The sequence below is a fragment of the Pithys albifrons genome, chromosome 5 (genome assembly GCF_047495875.1).
Source record: "Pithys albifrons albifrons isolate INPA30051 chromosome 5, PitAlb_v1, whole genome shotgun sequence".
In the NCBI taxonomy this organism is placed as follows: Eukaryota; Metazoa; Chordata; class Aves; order Passeriformes; family Thamnophilidae; genus Pithys; species Pithys albifrons.
The window spans coordinates 16,474,714-16,499,197 of NC_092462.1; the positions used below are offsets into that span (position 1 = coordinate 16,474,714).

The 24,484-nt window shown below is 37.7% G+C and overlaps 1 protein-coding gene across 8 annotated transcripts in view; it reads right to left on the minus strand.

The window, feature by feature from the left end:
• MAPK10 (mitogen-activated protein kinase 10) overlaps positions 1–24,484 on the minus strand; it is a 158,225-nt gene that overhangs the window by 87,835 nt on the left and 45,906 nt on the right. For 7 of the 8 annotated variants that reach the window (XM_071555759.1, XM_071555755.1, XM_071555758.1 and 4 more), the window contains one exon: positions 13,514–13,670. The exons of the other annotated variant lie outside the window; for it this stretch is intronic. The gene's annotated coding sequence lies outside the window, so the exon portion shown is untranslated. The remainder of the gene's footprint in view (positions 1–13,513; positions 13,671–24,484) is intronic. 8 annotated transcript variants of the gene reach the window in all.

Sequence of the window (24,484 nt, forward strand, 5' to 3'; positions counted from 1 at the left end):
CCGCTCTTCTTTTTTTCTTTTAATAAAAGAAGTATGGATTTATTTTAAATATAAGCTCATTATAAAGACTTAAAAATGAAAACAGAGCAACCATCCAACCATCACTCCAGGAAGATAATCCATGATTCTGAAACACTATGTAGCTACTTAGGGCACTTGTCTTGAAGAGTAACAATTAACTCACTTCAGGTGTAAATTGTACTAAACAAGACAGGACTTCATTTGTAGTGACTTCAACTCACACAAACTGATCTGGACTAAAGAAACGAGAAGAAAGTATTCGCCAATACTTGCCAACTTCAGTGCATCACATGTTCCCACATGAGTTTAATTTTTAATCAATGAAAGTATGAATAAACCTGTTATGAATGCAAGTTTTATGACCTTTTCTGCATCATGTTACAGTGTCTGAGATTGCTGTCTCATTGCCCAGTTAGTCATTACCAGAGTCTCACACTCCACAGAGGGCTTATATTAGTTGATGTTCAAACTAGAAGAAAAAAGATTTTATTTTTTCAAAAAAAATAGCTTTTATCATTAGTCACATTGCCAGTGATTTCTGGAAAGCCAGCAGATAATTACAATGTCATGCTGCAGTTATATACACAGGCTGGATGTATTATATTGCTATAATAATCAATGACTGAAATGTCAATAGTTAATATATACCACATTCAAGAAAGAAACTAACAGTGGTAAGTGTAGAAAGAAAGAGAAGAAAATTGGGGGAATTTGTTTTTTCACTGCATTTGCTGTGAGGGTCTACTGAGAAGATACACTTTGTATTGTATATGCATTACTAGGCATACACAGCTCCTCACTTTCCACAGGAGTGACTGTAACTTAATAGTCACCCCGGGCAGAGTAATAGACTGGTGAATTTTATGAACTGGAATACATTTTACAATTTATAATGTTGTCCTTGTATGCAGTTAATGCTTATAAAATAATAGAAGTATGATATATTTTAATGACCTAGATCAATACTCATATTCCTGAGATATACCAAATAAATCACTACAGAGCTGAGATCCTCCAGTTGCACACCAGGAATGAGAATACCTTTCTGTAGCACAAAGGTATGTAAGACAGTGTACCCAGGACCAAACAGATTTGAGTTCATGTTTTACACAGTGTATATTGAATTACTACAAGGATCCCTTCATTACCCTGTAAGCAATCACACATGTACATAACTGCTAATTCCTTCACACAGAAAATATATTCACACTCAATTGCATAAATCTCTTTGATCATATCTCTTCTGGTGCTAGTTGACACCACATCACTAGAGATGTTTAAGAAATGTCAGTGTAAAGTGAATAAAGAACTGGCCTGATGCTGAGATAATTGTGTTACAACATAAAGCAATTAGAAAACAAGAAGTTACTGAGACAGTGTCACTCACTGGAGATTGGAGCCTTAAGTGAGAGCATGAGCATCCAATATTTCTTTACCCTACTTCTGACACTTTATATTTTCAACCTTGAGTGAAATCACCCAGGGTGGGAAGAGCTGGGAGAAAGGAACAGTGCTGATGCAACAAAACACCTCGTAAAAACTCAGGCTGGCATCCAGCTGGGAAGTGAGAGATTGCAGTAGCATCATAGGGAGAAAACGTGTCTGAAACAACACCACAACTGGATCTAAATTTCCATCATGATCAAGGCATTTGTATGTCAGCAGCTGCAAAAACATACAAGACTCAGCAGCAAACACATGATTTACTTTCAATCAAAAAAAAAAACACCCTGAGAGGAACTAAAATTAGGAAAGCAGCCACAAAGGCAAGATTAAGAAAATCCTGAAAATCCTCTCAGCTGTCCAAAGGCACAGTCCCCAAAGGAACTGCTGCCTGCAATTGTGAAGATACCACTGAGGCTTGGCCTTTACCTAGCCTGCTGTTTTGCCATCCTCTTCTTCACTCCACTCCTCCCTTGTAAAAAGTCGTTCTTCAAAACAGAATGTGGACTAAAGACAAGCCCCAATTTTAGGCATGAACTCTCCTTTGCCTGCAGTGCTGCAATCAAATCTGCCTTTTCTGGATAAGGACATCGTATTTTTAAAAATGGTTATCTGTTTCTCTAGGGGTCAGGAGGATTACCTCATTATTATTCAAACAGTTCTTTGAAGACTGAGAGGATTAGATCAATACTATTAGTAAAATCGCTGAGAGCAGAGAGGAAACTATGCAATGAGAGTAGCCAAAGGACACTAGAAAACCAACAGTAGCTGTAGCTCTCAAATACAGCCTCTTGCAGTAAATCTTTCTGCTTGTCCTTGAATTCTTTCCTCACCTTCAATGCTATATGATGTTGGTGTCCAGTGAATATCTGGGCAATTTGACAGCCAATCTTTTGGCCTGGGGAGCCTTGTTTTGCTACTGAGGCTGCTTTATCATTCACATGATTGGCTCCTGGATCATGGATAGAGAAGCTGTGTTTGCCTCAAGCCTAACAGATGCCAACTTCTGAGAGCCCTGAACTGGTGCTGTTCTGATCTGAGGAGAGCCTCAAGACTTACACCCACCATGTTGCCTCTAAGCTGCTTCTCTAGGTAACACTTAATGAGCTCTTGTCTGGAGAAAGCATCACAGTCACTGTCTTTTCAGAAAATATCTTCATGATGGTTTCTCATCCCTGTGTCTCGTAATCAAGAGGCAAATCCCTCTTTCCCAATAATACAAGGCAAATCCATTGGCCTGTCACAGCATATTTAAAACTTATTGTGAAAATTCAGAAGAGAAATTTGGATCTTCAGGGAAGTTCCACATAATTTTTTTAATTCAGAGAGATGAAGGAGACAGCTGCCCTGCTGCAGTGCTGCTTGCTTTGTCCCACCCCAGACAGGAAGGACTCTCCACATCACCCCCCAGCAGAACCACACTGATCCAGGGCTGCAAAAGGGTTTTTCTCTTCATGAGAAAAACCACAGCGGCTGTTTGACCTGTATTCAAACCAGTATTGCTGCACTTGAAATGAATATGCCAAAGTAGCCCTTGTCCTGTTCTCACCACCTCCTACACTCCTGAGACTATACTCTGAGAAGTGTTTGCACGTCTTAAAACAAAACAGAATGGAAACAAATGCTTCAAATCCTTATTTGAAAAATAATCCCATGAGGAATTAAAAAAAAATAAATTAGAAGTATAAGTTCCAATTTAAACAGGAATCGAATGGCAACAGAAGATAAAACAGACAGGACTACCTGTATGTAAAACATCACTAGATTTAAATCTGTCACAGTATGGGCTTTAAACTGGAAGATTTTAACAGAATTTCAGGATATCCCCCAATAATATGCTATCCTCTATGCCCAGCCCCGTCGTGATAATCTCAATATAAGAGGAAACAATATATATTCATATCAAGTGCCAAATTCAACATTTATGCTTATTTGATATTACCACCCAAATACATTGCATGTGCACAACAGATACAGGGAATATGCTCCCTGTCTTCACAGACATGTAGCTCTTTACTTGTGCTACACAAAAGGCAAGTTAAAGTATTTATGACTGCCTCATTATGTTTCATTCATGGACATAAATATTCAGAGCATGAAAAAAAACTAATGAAATAGCATCATCACTTAAATTTATTTAAAAAAAGCCCTGTCCCACTTCAGTGAGGGGGGAAATGGATCAATTTATCTGTCACTTAAAAATCTTCTTGAAAAACACCAATGTTCAAAGATTAACCTTTATGAATTATTAACACTCCCGATTTGAAAATGTGTTTGAATAATTTCTTGCATTTCTAGTACTAGAATTCTTCCATCCCTCATCTGGAAATACATATTCTGCCCACAGTATCTTACAAGTGCTCTGAAACTTTCAGTAATGCTGCCACTCCTGTAACTATATTTTTCCTGTACTAAAATTTAGCTGTTCTGCTCTGTATAAACAACAAGAAGAATGTAGGAAATAATGAAGTCCTGACTAAATTCACATAGCATGACAAAGCATACTGGCAGAGAATGGTAATATCCGATCCCCAAACTCCTACAGAATTTCCAATGTGGGCTCTGTTGTCTTTAACATCCTCAAGAATGAAGGCCTGCAGTTTGCCCACTTTTTTCATATAATTGCTGCCAGTTATGATTGGGATATGTATGTCCAAATAATACTATCAAATTGGTCTTCAAAGACCAAAACTTCATGGTTTTCAGCAGCTTTCATAGCACTTATTTTTTTTCACATCTAATTTACAGCATTGCAACAGGAGACCCATTGCTGAGCAAGAAGCTCCAAGACCTGACAGAGGAAAAATGTGAATCAAAATTTGAGAGTGGGTTAATAATGGAGAGGGAGAATGTTACTACTATAAACGAAATGGCATGATTAAACCTGATTAAATTGTAGCAGAAGCAGGTCATTTTCCACCGGGATGAGAAGTGATGGCATGTAAAAATTCCCAAGGATAATGCAAGTAGCTCTAAAACTGAGCTATTGGAAGACAAAACAGAGTGCTAAAGAAACAATTTAGGAATAGGACTGAAAAGGCTTTTGAAGGAAATACACATGAAAAAGAACAAAGAAACAAAAGACAAAAGACTAATAAACAGATTTTCCTGTTGATCACAGCTCACATGCAGAAGACAGTAACAAATGAGCCCGAAGCCTGGCCTTGCCCAAGTTATAAAAGTACAAGATAACCACATACACAAGTAATACTTTTATGAAGAGGTACTATCAGAAAAAGAACCTACTCCTGTGAGATGCCGCAGAATATTAATTAGTCAAAGTTTAGGATGATCTCGTTATAATCTCTCATACCACCCTTTCTTTTGCAGCTGAGTATCTTCTCTCCCTGATGCAAATTCAAAGAGAAAATAAAATCTAGCCACTTCCTAGAGGCATTGAACTAGACTTTGATGTTGGAAACAGCTCTGAATTTGCAAAGGATGAACCTCCAGTGGTAACTGTGCAAGGCCATGACTAATATTGTCACATAAAAAGGAAGAAAACTAATTGGAAAGAGAGAAGCACAGTAAAACACTTACTACCTGCCTAAGATAGCAACCTTTACCACAAGGGTAAAAGTAAGTTGTTGTTGTTGTTTTGGCCCTTGATTTTAATCTCTTTTCTCTTTCTGAGGAAAAAAGAACAAAAAATTGAGGTAACTATCTCAGCATAGCTGAATGAAAAATTCTTCCCTCTTGGAAATCTGGTTTTCCCTATTAAAAAAAAATAATTCAATAAAAATCTGTTCCTTAGATAAATGTCAGTGGCAAAACTGCCTGAAGGTATATAATGAATCACATCAACACTATTTTTAATACACTCCCAAGTCAGACCATGATCTCCAAACTAACACAAATTCAGTTTTATTTGCCTTCAACACAGGAGACCCTGACACTTTATGACTGGTGAAAATTACCTGTATTTTATAGAATACATGAAGAAAATAACTCAATTACTACCTGCATCAAGCAGTATTGAGAAAATGAATAGATTTGAATAAACTATATTTTAAGTTCTAATACTTTGGAATGAATTTCTAATACATTGAACTGTACACTATTGGATCTCATTCTTAACAGGCATGTTAGGCATGTTAACCACCCCATTAATGAAGAGTGCATGCAAAAAGAATGAATACCCTGGGTAAAAGCAAAACTCTGATGTCTGGAGGAATGTATTAAAGGCCAAGGTACTCACTCAGATCCAGATATAGAGCCTGTTTCAGGATACTCCTTTGGTGGCAAAAGGGCAAACAGCAATTTCTCTAACAGTGGAATTCAATTTAGAGAAAAAACTTATGGTTTGGGTCACTTAAGAGGAACAAATGATGTTGAACTAAATAATACTTAGCCAAGCTTTTTACTTATACAATAAAAATATATATTACATTCTACTAATGCTCATCTTTCCTGTATCAAAGCACGTATGATGAGATATTAAAAGCTGTTCAGGACTATGGAATAACTTTATCAACTGAAACATCTGTATTTATCATACCTTTAAAAGAACCATGTAATTGGCCACTGAACTGAGCCACTAATTTACACCTCATGGTTATTCAGAACCAGAATCACATAATTACCCAAATGGAAAGGAACCTTCAAAAAATCTATCATCCAACCTCTCTAATGAAAACAAGGACAGTTGCTTCAGTTGTTTGCTAAGTAATGATGCTCAATCCCTGCCTTGGTTTGTATTTACATATTAATACAGTAGCCACACAACTAAAAATACTATTACTCTAAAAAATATAAGAGGCTTAGTTCTGGAGTGCAAGCCTGTGGCCATGAGCAGATTACACTATAAATTCTGCAGATACAAACCAGCTTATTTCTCAAACAACTAAAATCCAGATTCCTTCTCTTCTGAAAAGCTTTTCTGCCTTCTAAGCTTTAACATTTGTAAATATTAATTACTCCCATAACAAAAACACTGCTAAAACTACTTATTTTGAGGATGCAAGCAGGATTTATTGCAAAATCGCTGCAAACCTTGGATATCAAATGACAGTTTCAGAAAACAAAATATTTTGATACTTTCCGGCTTCTATTGATTAAAAATATAAGAAAGGAAAATCTTAATGGAGTAAGAAAAGGCCCTGTGTTACTGATGATCAATAACTACACCTAACACAATGCAAAACTGGAAAGAACAGCTTGTCTGCTGCAGAACTATAACCATTCACCTACAGTGCTGCTGTTTAGAACCTGCCATGCTAGTGCAGAATGGCTAAGGAAATACTGCCTTCAAGTTAGGCACACACAAACCCAGCAAAAGTGGTTGGATAACTGAAAAGTGGAGCATTAGGAAATAATTCACAGTTTTGTGAACTTAGACTGGAGAGGTAAAGAATGATTAAAGTCATGTTCCTTTTATAGGCTCATATGCAAGTAAAGCAAGGAAGAGTGTGTTAAAAAAACAAAGGTTAACCATCTCAAAAAAGTAAATTTTTTCCTTTGTTTCTCCTTGTTCTGTAGCATTGGAACAAACTGACTTTGATAAAGTCAAAGGATGGGAATTTCAAATATGATAGGTAGAAACACTTCTTTACATACGTTTCTTTTTAGACCTCAGAACTGATACACTGCTGCAGAAAGGACAGTGAGGTCAGGAATTTAATAAAGGAATTTGAGCCTCACATCAAAACCAAGGCTATCCAGATCTATGTTCATTAGACACAGAATGGTCAGGTTTGGAAGGGACCTTAAAGATCATCTAGTTCCAACTCCCCTGCCATGAACAGGGATACCACTTACTAGACCAGCTTGCTCAGGGTGCCATCCAACGTGCCTGTGAGCACTTCCAGGGATGGAGCATTCACAGCTGCTCTGGGCAGCCTGTGCCAGGGCCTCATCACTCTCACAGCAAAAAAAACTCTTTCTTCATCTAATCTAAATCTGATCTCTTTTAGTTTAAAACCATTGCCCCTTGTTCTGTCACTAACTGCCCATATGAAAATTCTAAGCTGCAGTGAGGTCTCCCCAGAGTCTCTTCTCCAGGCTGAACAACCGCAGCTCTCTCAGCTTGTCATATCTGATGGTTACAGCAAATAAGATATTCTGGTTCAGAACTTCAATAGGGTCCTCCTATTTGAGGCTTACTGTGCAGGAAAAGTCCTTCATGGTTATTGACAGACAACTTAAAACACATATCTATGTATTACTTTGAAAGAATTTGGACTGGAAGATCCAAGACGAGTATCATAAAGTGATAAATTGCCATGATAAGAGTAAACCTGTATTTTACATGAGTCACTTTTACTAAAGAATTTAAGAAGTACCAGAACACCACCTTACCCTGCTTTTGACTCCCTACATGTAAATGCAGGAGTAATTTTCAAGCTTTGCCATTTAGCACCTTCTTTCTATTTATTTTGTCCAGCTCTTCCCACTTATTGATTCTATTCCCTATTCTGTAATGCTTCATGCACACATGCCATCAGATCATGAGCAATAATAATCACGTCCCTTACATGTGTTCATAATGCACATGGTCATCTGAAGAGAAGAAAGCTCTTAAGGGAGATATAAACACACATGCCCTTTTTGTTCTAGGAAAATCTCATCCATTTAGTGTGTGCCCAAGGCATAAATGCTTCCTAGAGTTCCCATGTGGACAGTGCAGCTTCACATTAGCCTCAGTGGGGACCTGTGCTTGTAAACATCTGTTGGCCAGTAACATTCCAATTACGTTTAGCTCTTTTCTTGCAGCAGGCAATGAAAACACACCACAAGAAGGCAATGACTGTATGAATGAGCAACAGACCACCAAACATATGTTTCTGGAGTCACTTCCTAGTGAATGTAAAATGTAAACAAATGTAAACCTCTCCTGATCTAGACAGACACTAGCAACACCTTGCCTAATTTTACTCTCAGTTTCTATCTTCTAGACTTCTAAACACATATGAATATTATGAGAAATAGATGACAAATACATATATAAAATATATTACTATTTTCTTGTTCTCTTGAACCTTGCAACCATCATGTGTCCAGAAAGCATAACTATTGAAAAGCTGCCTACTTTTTAGTGCCAAGCTGAAAATGCTGTACTGAAAGACACTAATTCCCTCACCAGTAAGTGTGAGCCTGCTTCCTATACAAGAGCAGATGCCCAGACAACCAGATATGACTGCCCTTAAGTGTTTTCTGATACCATTTCCAGCTCCCATAGAAGCTGCATAGAAGACAAATCAACATAAATCCAATCAACCTGACATCACTTACAAGGAATTATGCCACTGTGAGACAGCTGATTGATGCCTTTTCTCCATTTCAAAGTGGGAGCATGGGCTACTGCAACATGCAGTGAATGCCACAAATGTCACAAAGCTGCTCCACAGCTATCCATGAAAACCAACAGACTTTAGACAAGAAATTTGCTTTACATGGTTTCTTGCCTCCTGTAGACTATAGGATATATAGGAAACTATAGGATAGTTTCCATACCCTATGCTATGTAAATCTTTTGCAATAATGTGCACAGTAAACGTATTTCCAAGGTAAAGTTGACTGTTCACTGCAAACCTTACGATAAAACCCACACCTTTTAGACCTTCCCCCACCCTGCTCCAAGTACAGTCTGCTAAGCAAAAGTAGGAGGTGGATGTTCTACAGAAACATGGTATTTGTAATGACCTCCAGACCCTCCACACACATTTGGCAGAGGATAAAACCAAAGCACCAGAAAAATAAAATATATGTTCATTCAGTAGGAATAGTGGCTTGGGTGCTTGGCTTTAATCCACCTACTGAAAACTAATATAAATAGGATGGGTCAAATTCCTAAACAAAACAAAAGTTGAGGAAGACTGGGTTTCTGTAAAGGAAGACTTAACAGAAACCCATCCTCATTTCCCAGAAACAAAGGAACAAAATTCAATTTTTGTTTGCACAGCCAAGTGCTTTCTTTTTTTGCATTTTACTTTTAAAGCCAAACATATTGGAGTGCAGAAATGAGCAGCTGAATAAACTGATACATTTATCTGTGAAATCTAGTGTTTTTATTCTTTTTTTTCTTTTTTTTTTGCTAACTTTTTCTTTTCTAGGACATGCTTCTGGGTTTTGGTGTGAAATCAAATGAATAATCACATGAATAACAACAGATTCTATGGTTTTTTGAGCGACCGAGAGCTTTAAATTGTGCTGGGCTGAAATTTATGAATGATGGTAGGAAATGGAACACATTTCTAAAGTGGAATGAGCCTTAAAAGCATTTGCAAGTGTGGCTATAAAAGTAACCTTACCCCTGCCCTACCTCTCTGCATGAGTACGAACACTTTTTATCCATTATTCTGTGTCTCCCCTGAGCTCTTTGTCCTCAATGCTCTTTTCTTCAGTGTATGGCAAAGAGAGAGGCTTAGATTTTATGTTATTTAAGTACCTACAACTACCAGCATACAAGCTGAAGCCTTAAAAAGAAAAAAAAGATAGAATCTTATATCAGATCCAGACCTCACAAGAAGTGTTTGAGCATAGTGGATTTTTTGAATTTTACTTTTTAACCTTGATAGTCCACCAGCTTAAATAACAACCTTCGAGAATGCATTGTTTACCAAACCAGATGCTACTTTCACAGGATATTTTGTTTGTATATATCTTTTGGTTTTCAGTTGGTATCTGGTGTTCTTCTTTGAGTTTTAGTTGGGGCTAAGAGTAGAAGGGTCTTCTGGGGGTTTTTTTGGCATGAGCTGACCACCATTAATTAAACTGATTAAAAGCAGAGCTCTAAATCTGTGCCACAGCTTTTTATAGCAGTAACACATCCACCTAAGAAAAGTTCCACGTTTATTAGACCCATTTAGATTATGAAAAGATCCTTAATATAATGCTTCAGGATACTTGCAACAATAACTAAGAACTAGACACATTGGTTAGCATAAGATGCTTGGAATCTGGCTGTCACTCCTATTTTTTTGTTCAAAACTTTATATTCAGTTGCCATTTGTTGTTACCTAAAAATCCCTTCTGTGAATTGCACAAGTGTGGTTTCAGCCTTTCTGCATTAGAAGAGAGCACACCTAAAAGATGCCACATTGAACCACTTCAGTTCAAGTGGAAGGTACCTGCAGGTGACTGCCAATGCACTGTGAACTGGACAGACTGAGACAGCACTTCTTCTGCAGCATCTTGGAGTAAACTGTGGCATTTCTGCAGGCACTGCTAAGCAGGATACCAATCGTTTCCATGCAGAATGACATTTTTAGCTTGTTTTCCTAATGGAATAGAGCTTATCTGTTCATCCTTCATCTTTAAATAACCTTTGAAAGCATAATTAATCAGGAGTGAGAAATAAGAGAGAAATCCAGGTTTTAGTAGTTTGTGTGTTCATGAATTCATCTGAGTGAATTTATGGACATCTTGTCCTCTGGGATGTTTAATGAGTCCAACAAATTCACTGCAGTAGACAACTGCCGAGACACAACATTATAAAAACACTTCTGATTTACACAAATCAGGTTTAAACAGAAGACAGACATTTTAATACTGTTATTGATTTTCCACAAGTATACATAGATATGTGCAGCAATACAACATAAATAAAACAGTTCAGATGCTTTCCAAAACTGAAACTCAATCAGCAGAAATGCCACTTATTCACCACAACAGAATAGCAGAAAAAAAATTGTCCTATTCTCCTTTTCATGACTCCAGCCTGTTTCTCTGAATTACAGGGCTAAATCTCTGCAATAAAAAAGCATCAGACTTAATCCCTTTTACCAGCTGCCTTTACTTTGCTCACACAGGGGCTAAGTATCCCATGCTACATAATTTAAATGAAGCACATTCTTTGAGAGAATCGTTTCAGCAGATTACTCTGAATGGTGTACTACACTGATCCTACCTCAGTCCTATCCAAAACATGTTTGATTTCTTTTCTCTCACAATCTCTCAGGCCTTCTAATTTACAGCATCATCTTACCTGCAAGTAGCATGTCTTTGTAAGTTACAGCTGAAGATACTAACTATGAACAAAAGAATATTCAAGAATAGAGTTACGTTCTGATCATGTAAATTTATGTCTCAAGACACATCAAAAAATTCTAACTGAACAGAACAGTCTTGGCAGACTAGATATGTGAAATCTATATGTTTGTGAGTGACATGGTTTCAGTATCCAACACAGCATATTGGAGATATTCCTGTGCTGAACTGTACTATTTATTGTTGGATCTAAGGCAGAATTCGCACAGCTTCAGCACATTTAAAAATATTCTCAGTCGTATATGGTGAGAACTTTAGTGTTCTTTCTTATACCTAAACTATGTAAATAATTACTTCCTTGGAAATTTAAGCCCTGTACATCCAGCTAACAGAGACTATGGTCTCAGAGGACTCTTTTTGTTTATATTAAGCACATACATCCTATCAAAAACATACAAGAAATGACTTCTGGGGAGGTATGAAGCCTGCATGCTTCAGCCTAGATCCTCCCTACATCAGCCACAAACAGTCAGCTCCACCATCTCAGTGATTCTTGTTGCTGTTGATTTGTTGCTGGACATGTTAGAGAACCCAAATACTCAGCAAAGTTTCACTAGTCACAAAGTGAAGAGGAAACGAAGGTTTTTTCTTTACTCATCTGGTCAGAACATGGGTGTCTCAATAAGCACAGGTTGAGCCTGTCTTGCACTTTGAGCTGCACTACAACACAGGTTCTTGAGAAGTTCTGTCTTTTCTCTAACAGGTATGACAGACCTGAACATTATCATGACAATGCTGCTTCCATCAAAATTGATTCCTGGTACAGACTCTGAACTGTGTTGCCAGACTGACCTGAAGTGATGCCAGGCAGAACAACTGGAGCAGAATTAACACCTCCTCTCCAGCAACACCCAAGCATTGTTTAATGGCAGACCATATTAAAATGACATACTGGGCATCCACAAATAGAAATATAAACACAGAATTGTTAAGGTTGGAAAAGATCTCTAAGATCTTTGAGTCCAAATATTAAATGTCTCATTTATTCCAATCTTCTATGCATTGCTTAACGTACAGCCAACAGTCATACCTCCAGTAGGATCAATGCCAGGAATTCTATTGTGAGCTTAGTTGACTGTGTTTACCAAAGGAAAAAGACCACAAAAACAAAAAAAACAAGTTAAATTAAGAAAATTACTCACCAAGTGAAAGAAAACAAAAAAGTAGGCTACATAAGATACAAGAATGCTTTGTGACTTTCTGCAGCTGTTCTCAGCATTGCTTAGCAAATTAATTTAACAAAGTGTCATTCAGAACTACTTTTAGTCCTTGTGTTTTAGCACATTATAACGATTAGTCATTTTTTATTAATGTACAGGCATTAAATATGAACTAAGAACCGTCACATTGTACTGGGCACTGCTAACTCATGTTTTATATTAAGAGTTACACTATTATTATATTCTACTTCTAATACTACACAGCTATACTACACAGAGAAGAGTATTACAAGCATATTGAGATCTTGATTTTGCGAAAATTTCAATACAGGCCGAAGGGGAATACTGGTATGTGCAATATTCTCTAGACCAGAGAGGTAAATATGTACATAAGGCTCTGCATAGGATCCACAGCTGCAGTCACGCTTACAGAAGGGAAATAGTACTAGAACTAGATTTAGAGGTGATAGATATCACAGTAAGATAAGCAGCTAAATACATCAGCTCTACCTCACCATGCCATCCAAGCTTAGAGCTGTCACATATGCCTCATTTTCATTCAATGTGTTTTCAAGGATTCATTGACTGGCCAAATCAAAACCTGCTCTGTCATAACACTCATAGGCATTTTTAATAAATGAAGTCTCTGGTCACAATCAGTTCTTCTTCAGAAAACACAGACTAAAAGCAATAAACCACAGAACACCTTTAGAAAGTGTTCCTTTTCCTGTGTTCATTCTCCTCTGATTACTTTGCATGTATTTTTACTGTACCCTCACCACAGTGCAATATGAACTTTTCACAAACATGTAATATCTCCTAGTAGGTCACTTCTTTTACAGGGATTTTCCTTTCTATTAAGCTTGTTTTCATCAGTAATTAGGTGGCCCCAGATGCCTTACCAGGGATAGGGAAGTCTGACAGCGAAGTATTACATTTTGTCCAGGTGCCACACTTGGAACTGTTTTGAGGTCTTCCTGGGGAGAGCTGCGAATCTGGGGAGCACTGCTCAACAAATGCGGTCTGTCGAAGTTTCACCTCTGTCCCAGGAGAAGACAGCTGTCAAAGGAGTAAAAGACAGGTAGGGTTAAGGAAGCCTGGGTCTGAGTTGGGACAGTTAGCTCATTTTGGGACCATTTACTCCATTTTACCACGCTCCAATTCAAAACCGTACAGATACCATGAGCAAGGGACACCAATTGGTCCATTTTCCCTCATTAAAGTAGCCGTTTTCTTTCAAACCATCTGCTGCCTTTCTAAGGCCAGTATTTTCATGATATATTAAAAAGCCTGGAGATCACTCTGTGACAGTCAGAGATTGAAATTTGTCAGATGTAGAAAACATTTCTGTTGCTAGGGACCTTTAGGTATAGAGAACAGTTCCAAAGGCAAATCAACAGGCAATTCATTACTCCTTAAATGTACTGTTGGACAAGATTAAGTAATCCACATCCTGGACCTTCTTTCTGCACAGTCCTGAAGGCTTATATGAGAAAAACAATTCCTGACTTGGAGAAATAAAGAAACTCTGTGAGGAAAGGTAAATTAAACTCCCCAAAACGTCAGTGTTGAAATAATCAGGTGCAGAAATTTAAGAGAAGCAATCAGTAAAACTTAGCAGCTGCATATTGGTGAGGAAAGGGTACACTAGAAAGATACGTTGTTCTCCACTCTAAGAAGAGTATTAACACTTGAATTTCTACCAAACTCATGACATTACAAGAACTATTTACCAACCTACCTTTTCTTCATCCTACCAATTATACATTGCCATCTTTCTCTTTGTTTTACTGTCCTGAACAGGTCTTACAATCTAGAGAAGGGGGGTGCAGAGGACTATAGCAACCAATAGCCTTCCAGCTTCTTCCATTTCTATAGGGTGCTTAAATGTCACTCTTCCAGACAACTTGGCAAAATATGCACTTCAGACCACCACATGACATATTTACCTCCACATGTCCTTAGCTTTCTACAAAGGATTGTACTGTGTGCCACATCTGATTTAAGATTTAAACTTTAAAAGGAACAAGCAGCTGTTTGAGGCCTTTAAGACACCCTTAGATGACAGTGAAGAACAGAGGATCATACTCTTCTTTCTACACAGTCAAGGACGAGGAAGCCCATGGCACAAACCATGAAGAAAAGTCAAGAATAGAAGATCAATAACTTTTCTTTTCCTTTTTTCCCTTACAAGTGATTTTATCACTACTTTGAGTTAAATTCTGATATTCCTGGTAACAGTGCTATAAAAAACACTGCTGAAGAAGACACCAGTAAATTATCCAATCTATATTCCTGCCCGACAGCAGGATCAACTGTAATTATTTCTGACAGATATTTTCATAACTTGTTCTTCACAACGGAACATGCCCTTGCAATTCACATTATATTCAGTGGAGAATTCCTGTTTACAAAGAATAAAATCTGTAGCAACAGAAGAACAGTGCTCAACAGAATGTTAGGCTTGCAAAGACATAAAAGAATCCACAAAAAATTTATATACCAATTTAATCACTTGTAGAAAGGTTAATCAGGATTATGACCACTTCCATGATGAACCAGTACATGACATCTAGAAAATTTTGAGAGTTTTTGCTCTCAATGAAGAGCTTGTATGTTTAGTGTACTCTTGAGTCAGTTGCTTTACACATGCCAAATATACCTTTAAACAGCCTCTGCATATGAATTACCGTAATCTGATCAAACAGACCACAATCAACCTGACCAGAGGAGCTCAGTGTTTCATTTAAATGAATTAATTTTCTTATCCACTTCCCAACAAATGTCAGCACCTCAGAGGCTTTAGGAAAGCCATACAGGTAGCAGTGAAGCAGGGCACAAGGAGGAACAGCTTACAACACTCTTTTCCATCATAGGCAGAATCCTTTTATAAAAAATATGTCACTGTATTTTGTTACTTAGCTATTTCATTAGTTCAGAGAAATGCTTCAGAATAACTACTCTCTCCTTAGCATTTTTGGGGATTTTAGTCCTTCAAGAGAAATTAGTCTCTCTAAACCAGACACTGCCTTTTGAAACATGAAATTGTATTTTATCATTCTTTGCAACTCTTTCTTTCACAGTGTGTGTTATAATTCATGCTCCTTTTTCTCTGTATTATCCAAACAATGTCCAAAATCTGCTCAATTAAAATGTTGGTGGTTTATTATTATTATGATTCCTACCTCAAAGATACACTAAAAGAAAAATAAATTCATATTTGTGGTTTACTATTCCCACCTGATTGCAGAACAACCCAGTCTGTAAGGTGCAAGACAGCCCACTCTTCAGTGAGACATGCATCCATTTGGCCTATAGCAGAACATACTTTCCCCCAAATTAACAGCCATATACTACCACTCAAACCATTTTAGTGAATTGCAGAAAGGGCATTAGGTCTGCAATAATCTAATATTCCAATGAATATAGCAATTATGCCTATCTTAATTAGTAGAATTGCTTCATACTTAAAGAATCAGGCAGCATTTGCTGTCAAACTGACATCTGAAAGGGAAACCCTATGCCCACTGTGCAATGTTTGGGATTTTACAGGGTTAGGGGTTTTGGTAGACAGAACTTACCTGTACTACTTGAATGGTTAGAGAAGATCACCAGATTCTTTTCTAGACTAGCAAGTATGTGCTATTCACTAGATTACCACTTCTGAACAACATTCGACCATGATATAAAAAGAAATCTCTATCCTATTGTTAAGCATAATGCAGTTTATCGTCCACATGTTGAAAGAGATGTTGCACAAATGAAACTCACAGCATCAGCAATAATGAATTGGATGTTTAAAATGCAAGATGGATACCTCCAATTCTCAATCACAAAGGCACATTAAACCAGTCACAGAAAGATGTTTCCATTTCCAAGGCTGCCTAGTGCATTCATGCCTAGTCCCAGCTGCATTTCAATGAAGATAAAAATAAAATGACTTGTACACTATGCCAGCTCCACAGGAGAAGCACTTCCATGCCTGGAACAGAAGAGACAATTCCTGAAGCAGAACTTCTCCAAGACATGTAGAGTCAGTAGAGCACAAAGCAGCTATTGCTGCTGACAGAAAGGAAACCCAATTTGCAAGAAGTCTACTTTGAGTTGGGAGAGAAGAAGGAAAAAAGACAAAAAGGTACTCGACCATGACAAGTCCACAAAATTAACCTCAAGTCTTCCCTGGACAAATTTCAAAGCTCTAATATGAAGGCAATTTTAAAGCCAAACACCATCAGCACAAAAGCAGAGTTCTGTTTCAATTATAAATAATCCTCAGCAAAAGAAATGGTTTACTTATTTGTGTAAGTCTGCAGCCTAGTGTAGCCCTTCCAAATTCAGGTGTGTACAATCCTTCAAACAACAAGAGCCACTGCCCAACTTAGCTCACTTTTTTCTACTACTGCTAGTGCTGGCAAGTCTTACTGTGGTATCCCAAAGTCCAGTGGTATTTTTTGTTTTTTTCAAAGCTTCAGATTAAAAATTTTAACTGTTATTTAAAAGATGTCACTTTCCCTTATAGTTGCAGAAAGGCAAGAGAACATACTCAACAACCTCAAAAGATTAAAAAAAGAGAACATACAAAGATCCTCCATGTAAAACCAAAATGACTTAGTAATTTTTTGAAACTTCAAATCATGATTTAGGTGTACACCAAGACAAAAATCCACTTGCAAACAAAAGGCAGACCTAGACATGGGCTTGTTTAGCCAACCTGTAGCCATAAATTTGAGGCAGTTTCTTCTCTTGAAAAGATGTCTTCCTCTAATATCAGTATTTAAAGGAAACGCTACCAGTTATTTCAGTGGTAGGAAAAGCAGGTTCATTGGTATCAGTCACTGCTAAAGAAGGATAAATCTGTAGATGACAGTCCAAGCAAAGGCATTCCAGCAGGACGGATAACTAATCTGCTAAGAGAAATTACCAATGAAATAAAATTCTGCAGTGTTAACTAGGGGTTAGCTTGGAGTAGTGCAAATCCAAAATAAAGACAACATCTCATCTACACTGTGACCATGAGCACTGCACAGCAAATGTTTTTAAAAACCTTGTCAACGTATAAGTCTACTGCAGCCCCTATGAATACACACAAGCAAAGCACATCTGTGTGTGTCAATGTGCTACTAAAATCTTCTTGGCTTAATCTGAAAAAAAATAATTACACATATGAAGGAGCACCTATAGGACATTGGCTTACAGGAGAACATTTTATTTGTCAAAAATTACTCCAGTATATCAGAGACACACTGTAACAGGAGATTTCAATGTAACTCTTTTTACGTAAATATGACAGAATGACACTGAAAAAGTGCAAATAAAAGAACTTCACAAAAAGAGTAAAATATTTTCAGTAAGAATTGGCATCCCAGCTTCTCTAGAGAAATTTTCAGCTGATGTTGCAACACTGACTAGAATACAACTTGTACATTGTCTGGCTAATTCTCCTCCCAAATGCTGGCCCAAGTCAATTATCCAAGTGTGAAAGCTGATGATCAGAACGAGTGTTAAATATTTAAGCATGAATTATAGAATCTTAGAATGGTTTGGGTTGGAAGGAACCTCTGAAAATCATCTAGTCCATTCCCTCTGCTGTGGGCAAGACCATCTTTCATTAGATCAGGTTGCTCAAATTCCCACCCAAGAGCAGCCTACACACACTTCATCTGAGTCACAGTTCAGTGTGAAAACTGGCTGTCTTTCACAAAGATGGTTTCAATGGTTTGTTGAATCTGTCTTTACACTGCTCTTTTCTACTGACAGGAGCTTTCACCTAGATGAGCTTTTATCAGCTTTCTCCGTACTATGGGTATTATCCAATCGCTTTTTGAGCACAAAATCCCAGTGCCTACAGGAACAGAAGTTCTATTTCAAACTGGAATGCCAAGACAGACAAAAGAATCCCTCGCTAGCCAACATATTGCTCATCAGCCAAAGCATGTGGGTGGAAAACAAACCAGTGGGACCAACTGCATACATTTTAACTACAGATAAATGCAAAATTTTAACACCACTGAGGGAAATAAGCTCATTATTGTTTCACTGTTTAATTATGATTTATTTTCCTCATCACATTATAGGTATGAATCCATGTTGCCATATTCAAGCCTGTTATCTCTCAATTGTACAATAATGTAAACCCTCTCCATGAAGTTGTTTCTAATGAATCCCAGTTGCTGCTGACCGAGGGAACACTGAAAAGGCACTTACTTAACATGGAGACTGGAACAGTTTTAGCAGCTGATACATTGGCCAAATCAATCTATTTTGAAGCACACCACCATGAAGCACTCAGGTACTATTAACACTATGCAGAGTTTCACAGTAGAACCTGGAATTCTTTCTGTCACAGACACTACATGCAGTGAAATTGCTACAAAGTGGGTGTCCAATAAGATGCTGAATTGCCCTGACCTTCAGAAACTATGAAGCACCTGGTTGTGAAGGTTATACAATAGCTATTATGAATAAAGATTGGACAAAACGTTTAGGAGACATCCTTGACAACAACAATAGGTCATGTTTATAAACCAGTAAAAGATTTAAAAGTGGTGAACAAATGGAATTGTAAAAGCTCATTGAAAGATTGTATCTGGTTTGATTTCCAAGAGGCAATGATACACTCTAGTTTTGGGCTGAGAATATGTAGTCTGGTTTTGGATAGACAAGTCTTTCTTTTAAAAATAATTTGATTACTCTATAGGACTTCACCCATAAGATAAAATAAGGGAGCCTGAGGTGGAGAGGTTAAATTCTGAAGAATGTATTTTATTATCTTTCTTGTTAGGTTGGTTTGTTTGCCAAACTGATGCCTTGAGAGATCCCAAAAAACAGACTCTGAGCCAAGCTGGTGTGGGATAAGACATAAAGGAAGATTCTTTAATGTCTAGGCTTAGGGCGTTCAGGAACACATGATGATGTGCCCCCTGAACACTGATTTCCCTGGTTTGTCTGAGTTTTTGAAATAAACTTAAATCAAATAAAATAAACCTTGAATTTCTACATGTGGTTTTGAAAAGAATGGCCTGACAGACTGAAGCATCTTATCAAAAGTGAGGGGAAAAAAATTATTTTTTGTACTGCCCATCTGTTTCAGAGGGAAGAAAGGAAACCAAGGTATAAGTACAAATGATTAAGTCTTAGAAAAAATATACATAATCTAAAAAAGTAAAATAGATTAAGGATTCAAGCTGCCTGAAGTCCTATAGATACATCATTGTAACAGCATGAAGGTGACAAAACCTTCTAAGCTTCCCTATACTCCCCTGTTTGCAAGGCATACAATTATATGCTGCAGAAGGAACACATTTCCTTTCTGAGAATTAAAATTCACTCTGCTTCGCCAATGAGCCTCTTCTCATGGGTCTGCAGCTGTATTCACAGTGCTGATGATACACCACAATGAGTATGGACCTCCATGTCTTTGCACTTCAGGAGTATCCCTCCTTGTACTTATACAGAACCTATAACTGTCATAACTCACAAGTATACAACCCAGGATAAGCTAATTCCAGCTAATTAATGATTTTTCTCTTGCAACATGCATGGCCAAAACAGTGATGGTCTTGTCTTGGAGGAAAACATCAGTTGAAGTATCCTTGACTGTACTGAGATTCCTCCATTTCTGTTCACAGTAAAAGAGTCATGAATAGGCAAACTGCTCTTCAGTCTCATGTCAGAAAATACTCTCTTCTTCAAGAAAGACAATGACACAAGTGGAGATTGCCACTGGATGCTGAGCAGTATTTAATCACAAATGTGAATGTGGCTATAGATCACAAACATACCATGCTAACAGCCTGCATTACTCATTTCATGTCAACTCTAGCTCAATGTCTACCACTGTGACAGACTTCACTGACTGCCCAGCCCCTACTCATGAAGAGAATAAAACTACTAACCATGTAAAATGAAGAAAATTCATTCTCTGGCATCAGCACCTTTTACTGTGTGTTTCTCTTTATCCCATGGAAAGCACAGATAAATATATAATTCACAACAGCCTAGTGCCTAAATAGCAAGCTCAGACTACACGTATTTAAAATGTATATAAATGAAACTTGGGAGGAATGCTTTCAGAAACATCACCCCACAGGCCATTAGGTTTCACTGCCAAGCAGACAGATATTCTCCCTACTCACAGCACCCAGAGTCCCATTACATCCTTCATCTGAAAAGTCTTCAGCTCCTACAGGTCCATGTCTTGATTAGTTGTCACTCCTCAAACCCATACAGGCACAAAGCAGCAGCACTACTTGCCAGTAATTTAATGTCTGGGATTCCCTAGGCCTGCAAAATGAGGGTGCACTACCAGTTCTTCAAAGGAATAAACCATTAAATAAGAAATAAACACAAGTACATTTCTCAAATAACTCTCTGCAAGCAACATGAACAGAAATAGAAGGCAATCCTATAAATAAAACAGGAGAGCACATGCTGCCACATTCCAGGAAGCAACTGAAATTGCCAAGATACACCTGACAGAGCAATTACATGTAAAGAAACCACAACGAATTTGCTTCTTCATCAAATGTAAACTTATCAACTGTATTCTATGCAATAAGCACAGATTCTAAGCATAATTCATATAAAGAAAAGCACAAATCAGTAGGTGTCTATGGATTAATTAACATGCAGCAGCCCTTGCAAGCATGTGTCTTTTTATAGTTACTCAAATTTATGTAACTGTGATACATGTACACAATCTCATGTTTGATTTCACCAACCTTTTGTGAAGTGCAGCTCAGCACTAGTTTTCCACACACATTCAAAGAGCTCACAGAATGAGGAGTCAAGAGATACTGATTTCTTTGCAAGAAACTCCAATATCCTGCCATCACCAGCTGCAGATTAGGAGGATTAAAAATTACCGCCCTCACAGGCTGGACTCAAATACAGCTGTTTCCTAAAGCAAAGCTCAGAAGCACCACTAGTTCTGAAAGGACCATCAATCTAAGCAACATGGAGATGTTAAGTTGAAAAATGTATCCATATTTGTAAGAAATTCTCATTTCTTTACCTACTGTGCAAAATCATCTGTAGGCAGGCCAAAGTAACTATTGTAATTGGCTCGATGTCCTTTCTATAAAGAAATGTATTACAAAGGCATTATTTTCAAATTTGTTAAGGTACACAGAAAGAATTTAGTTAACATTTTTCTCAGATTCAAAGAGATAGCTATTTTAATACCTTTTCTGGATTTACAGCTACTTCTCTCTGCATACTGGTGGGTCAGTGATGCTAGAAATTAATCTACAGCCTTTCCATCTCCTCTACAGTGGAATGAAGCACATCAAATGGAAAGACACTTAAAAACCTTTCTGACAGAGAACAAGCATAGGTCTTTGTCCTGCACTGCTTTGTACTGTCAGATATGCACATTCTTGATGCATTTGAGTTCATCAAAAAGTTCAGAACAAAACAACCCCCTTCATTAAAATTCTGGCTTCACCCTGCCAGTACTACAATTGTATAAGTCACACTGGAGAACACTGTGAAGTTTAGGAACAGATGATAAGGATGTGACAGCCAACTCCCTTTCAAAGGGAAAGGGTTTGATAGCTTGGCTCTTTTCTGTTTTGTACTAGATCTCCACACAAAATCCAAATGCCTTCAGATCTCAGAGGATGGCAAATTTGTGTACATCACACATTCAGTCCACCCAAATTTATAGATACTTGAAAATAATTTTCCCTGCACTTCATGTGCATTACATAACTGGTAATTGTGTTAAAAATAGGAAAAGAAAATATTAAGATTGTAACTAGGAAAAATAGTAAATTAAAAATTAATTAAAATTTTAAAAAAGTAAAATCCACAAGCAGTGATGTACCTATAAATCTGGAAAATTAAATGGTATCTATAAAGGTTGGACAAAAAAAAATGGGGAAAAAAAGAAAAAGGCAGCTGTTTAAATTTTAATAAAGAAGTTGTCTGTTCAATCAAAATGGACAGTAATGCTGCAACATTAAACATTACCTAATGAGATGCAGGTGCTGGGATCCATGAGTTCTGGTCCCTTTTCAAACATCACCTCCTAAGGGCACAGGCAATTTCAAAATGTTCAAAGTCAAGCAAATGAGGCAGAAGGCTGGTTTGGCTGAGCAGGAATCTTCTCTTGGAAATAGGCTCAAAAAGGAAGGTGTATGCCCAGTGGAAGCCAGGTCAAATGGCTTGGGACGAATTCAGAGATGCTGCTTGCCACTGTAGGGACAAAATCCTTGCAGTCAAAGCTCAACTGGAGTTGAAGACAGGCAGGAACGTGAAGGACAATAAAAAGAGTTTTTTCAAATGTATTAATGGCAACAGGCAGTACAGAAATATCATTGACCTGTTAGAGGATGAGGATGGTCACCTCACAAGCAGGGACACAGACAAGGCAGGGGTGTTTAATGCTTTCTTTGCCTCTGTCTTCACCAAGGAAGTCTCAGTGCCCCGAGCTGGAGGACCAACTCTGAGAATGATCAACTCCCAGTCAACCCTGAAACTGTGTGGAATCTGCTGCTCCAGCTGGAGCCCTACAAATCTATGAGGCCTGATAGGATTCATCCCAGAATGGTCAAAAAGCTGCTGATGTCATCAGAAAGTCTCTCTCAATGATTTTTGAGCAGTCTTAGGAATCCAGAGGGGCCCCAACTGACTGGAAGCTGGTGAACGTTGTCCTGATTTTCAAGAAGGACAAGAAGCAGGACCCCAGAAACAAGCTAGTCAGTCTCACTTCAGTGCCTGGTAAAGTTATGGAGAAGATTATCCTAGGAGGTACTGAAAAATACCTGAAGAACAACATAGTCATTGGTCACAGCCAGCACGGCTTCATGAATCAGAAGTCCTGCTTATCAAACCTTATTTCCTTTTATGCCTAGTTAATCAAGGGAAGACAGCTGATGTAATCTTTTCAGATCTCAGTTCGCACTGTTTCTCGGGGTGTCCTATTGGACAAAATGTCCAGCACACAGCTGGATAAACACACCATGCAATGGGTTAGCAATTGGCTGCAGCTAAACATATATGAAGGGAATCAGTAGAAGGCTAGTCCTGACTCATCTCAAGATAGCCAAACTTCAGGTTTTCATTGAGGTTATAGTCTAATATGCTTAGCAAAAAAAAAAAAACAAACAAGATGTGTCAATTTTCAAATAAACAAGAGCCAAACAGTACTAAAGGAAAGGCAAGAAATTAACATCCACGGTCTCAGCTTAGAGAAGACACACATCTCCCAAAAGGTATTCATCCTCAGCAGGAATAAGCTCACAGTGGGGCAAAGGGAAGATAGATCTTCCTGCACAGATACTGACAGCATTTGTTGATGCCCATTGTCTGAATATCAGTGGCATCTTGTCTTTAGATCACATCATTTATATAAAATACAAGACTTCTTACTTTCATAACAGAGAAGCTTTCTATGATTGATACAGATGTTTCAACCTTAGGAATAATTTTCTGTGCCAGTCCAGTAACTTCATTTCTGATTACACAAGATATTTGCAATCTCAAAAAAATTACTGCAGCTGACATTTTGTCTGGTACTGAGTTACTGTAGTCAACAGACACCTTTCTACTGATTTCACTGGACTTTGGATTATTTCATTAAATGATGTTCTAGTTTGCAATAAACCCCTCATATTTACCATATATTCAATCTAACAGCTTTCAGTTATGTTTCACAGTCCAGATTCAGGAAAGTAATTAGTCTAGAGAGTTCTACTTCTTTGATGGATATGCTTAAGAGCTTTGCGTAACCAATCTAAAATACGAAACTGAAAATTGCTTAACTGATAAAATGAGTTTTAAACTAAAGCATCCTTATTTCACTAGGTCTCTTCTCTCTTCCAAACAGTGGAATGTAAGAAAATTTTGTAATATTAAGAGAAATCTATCAC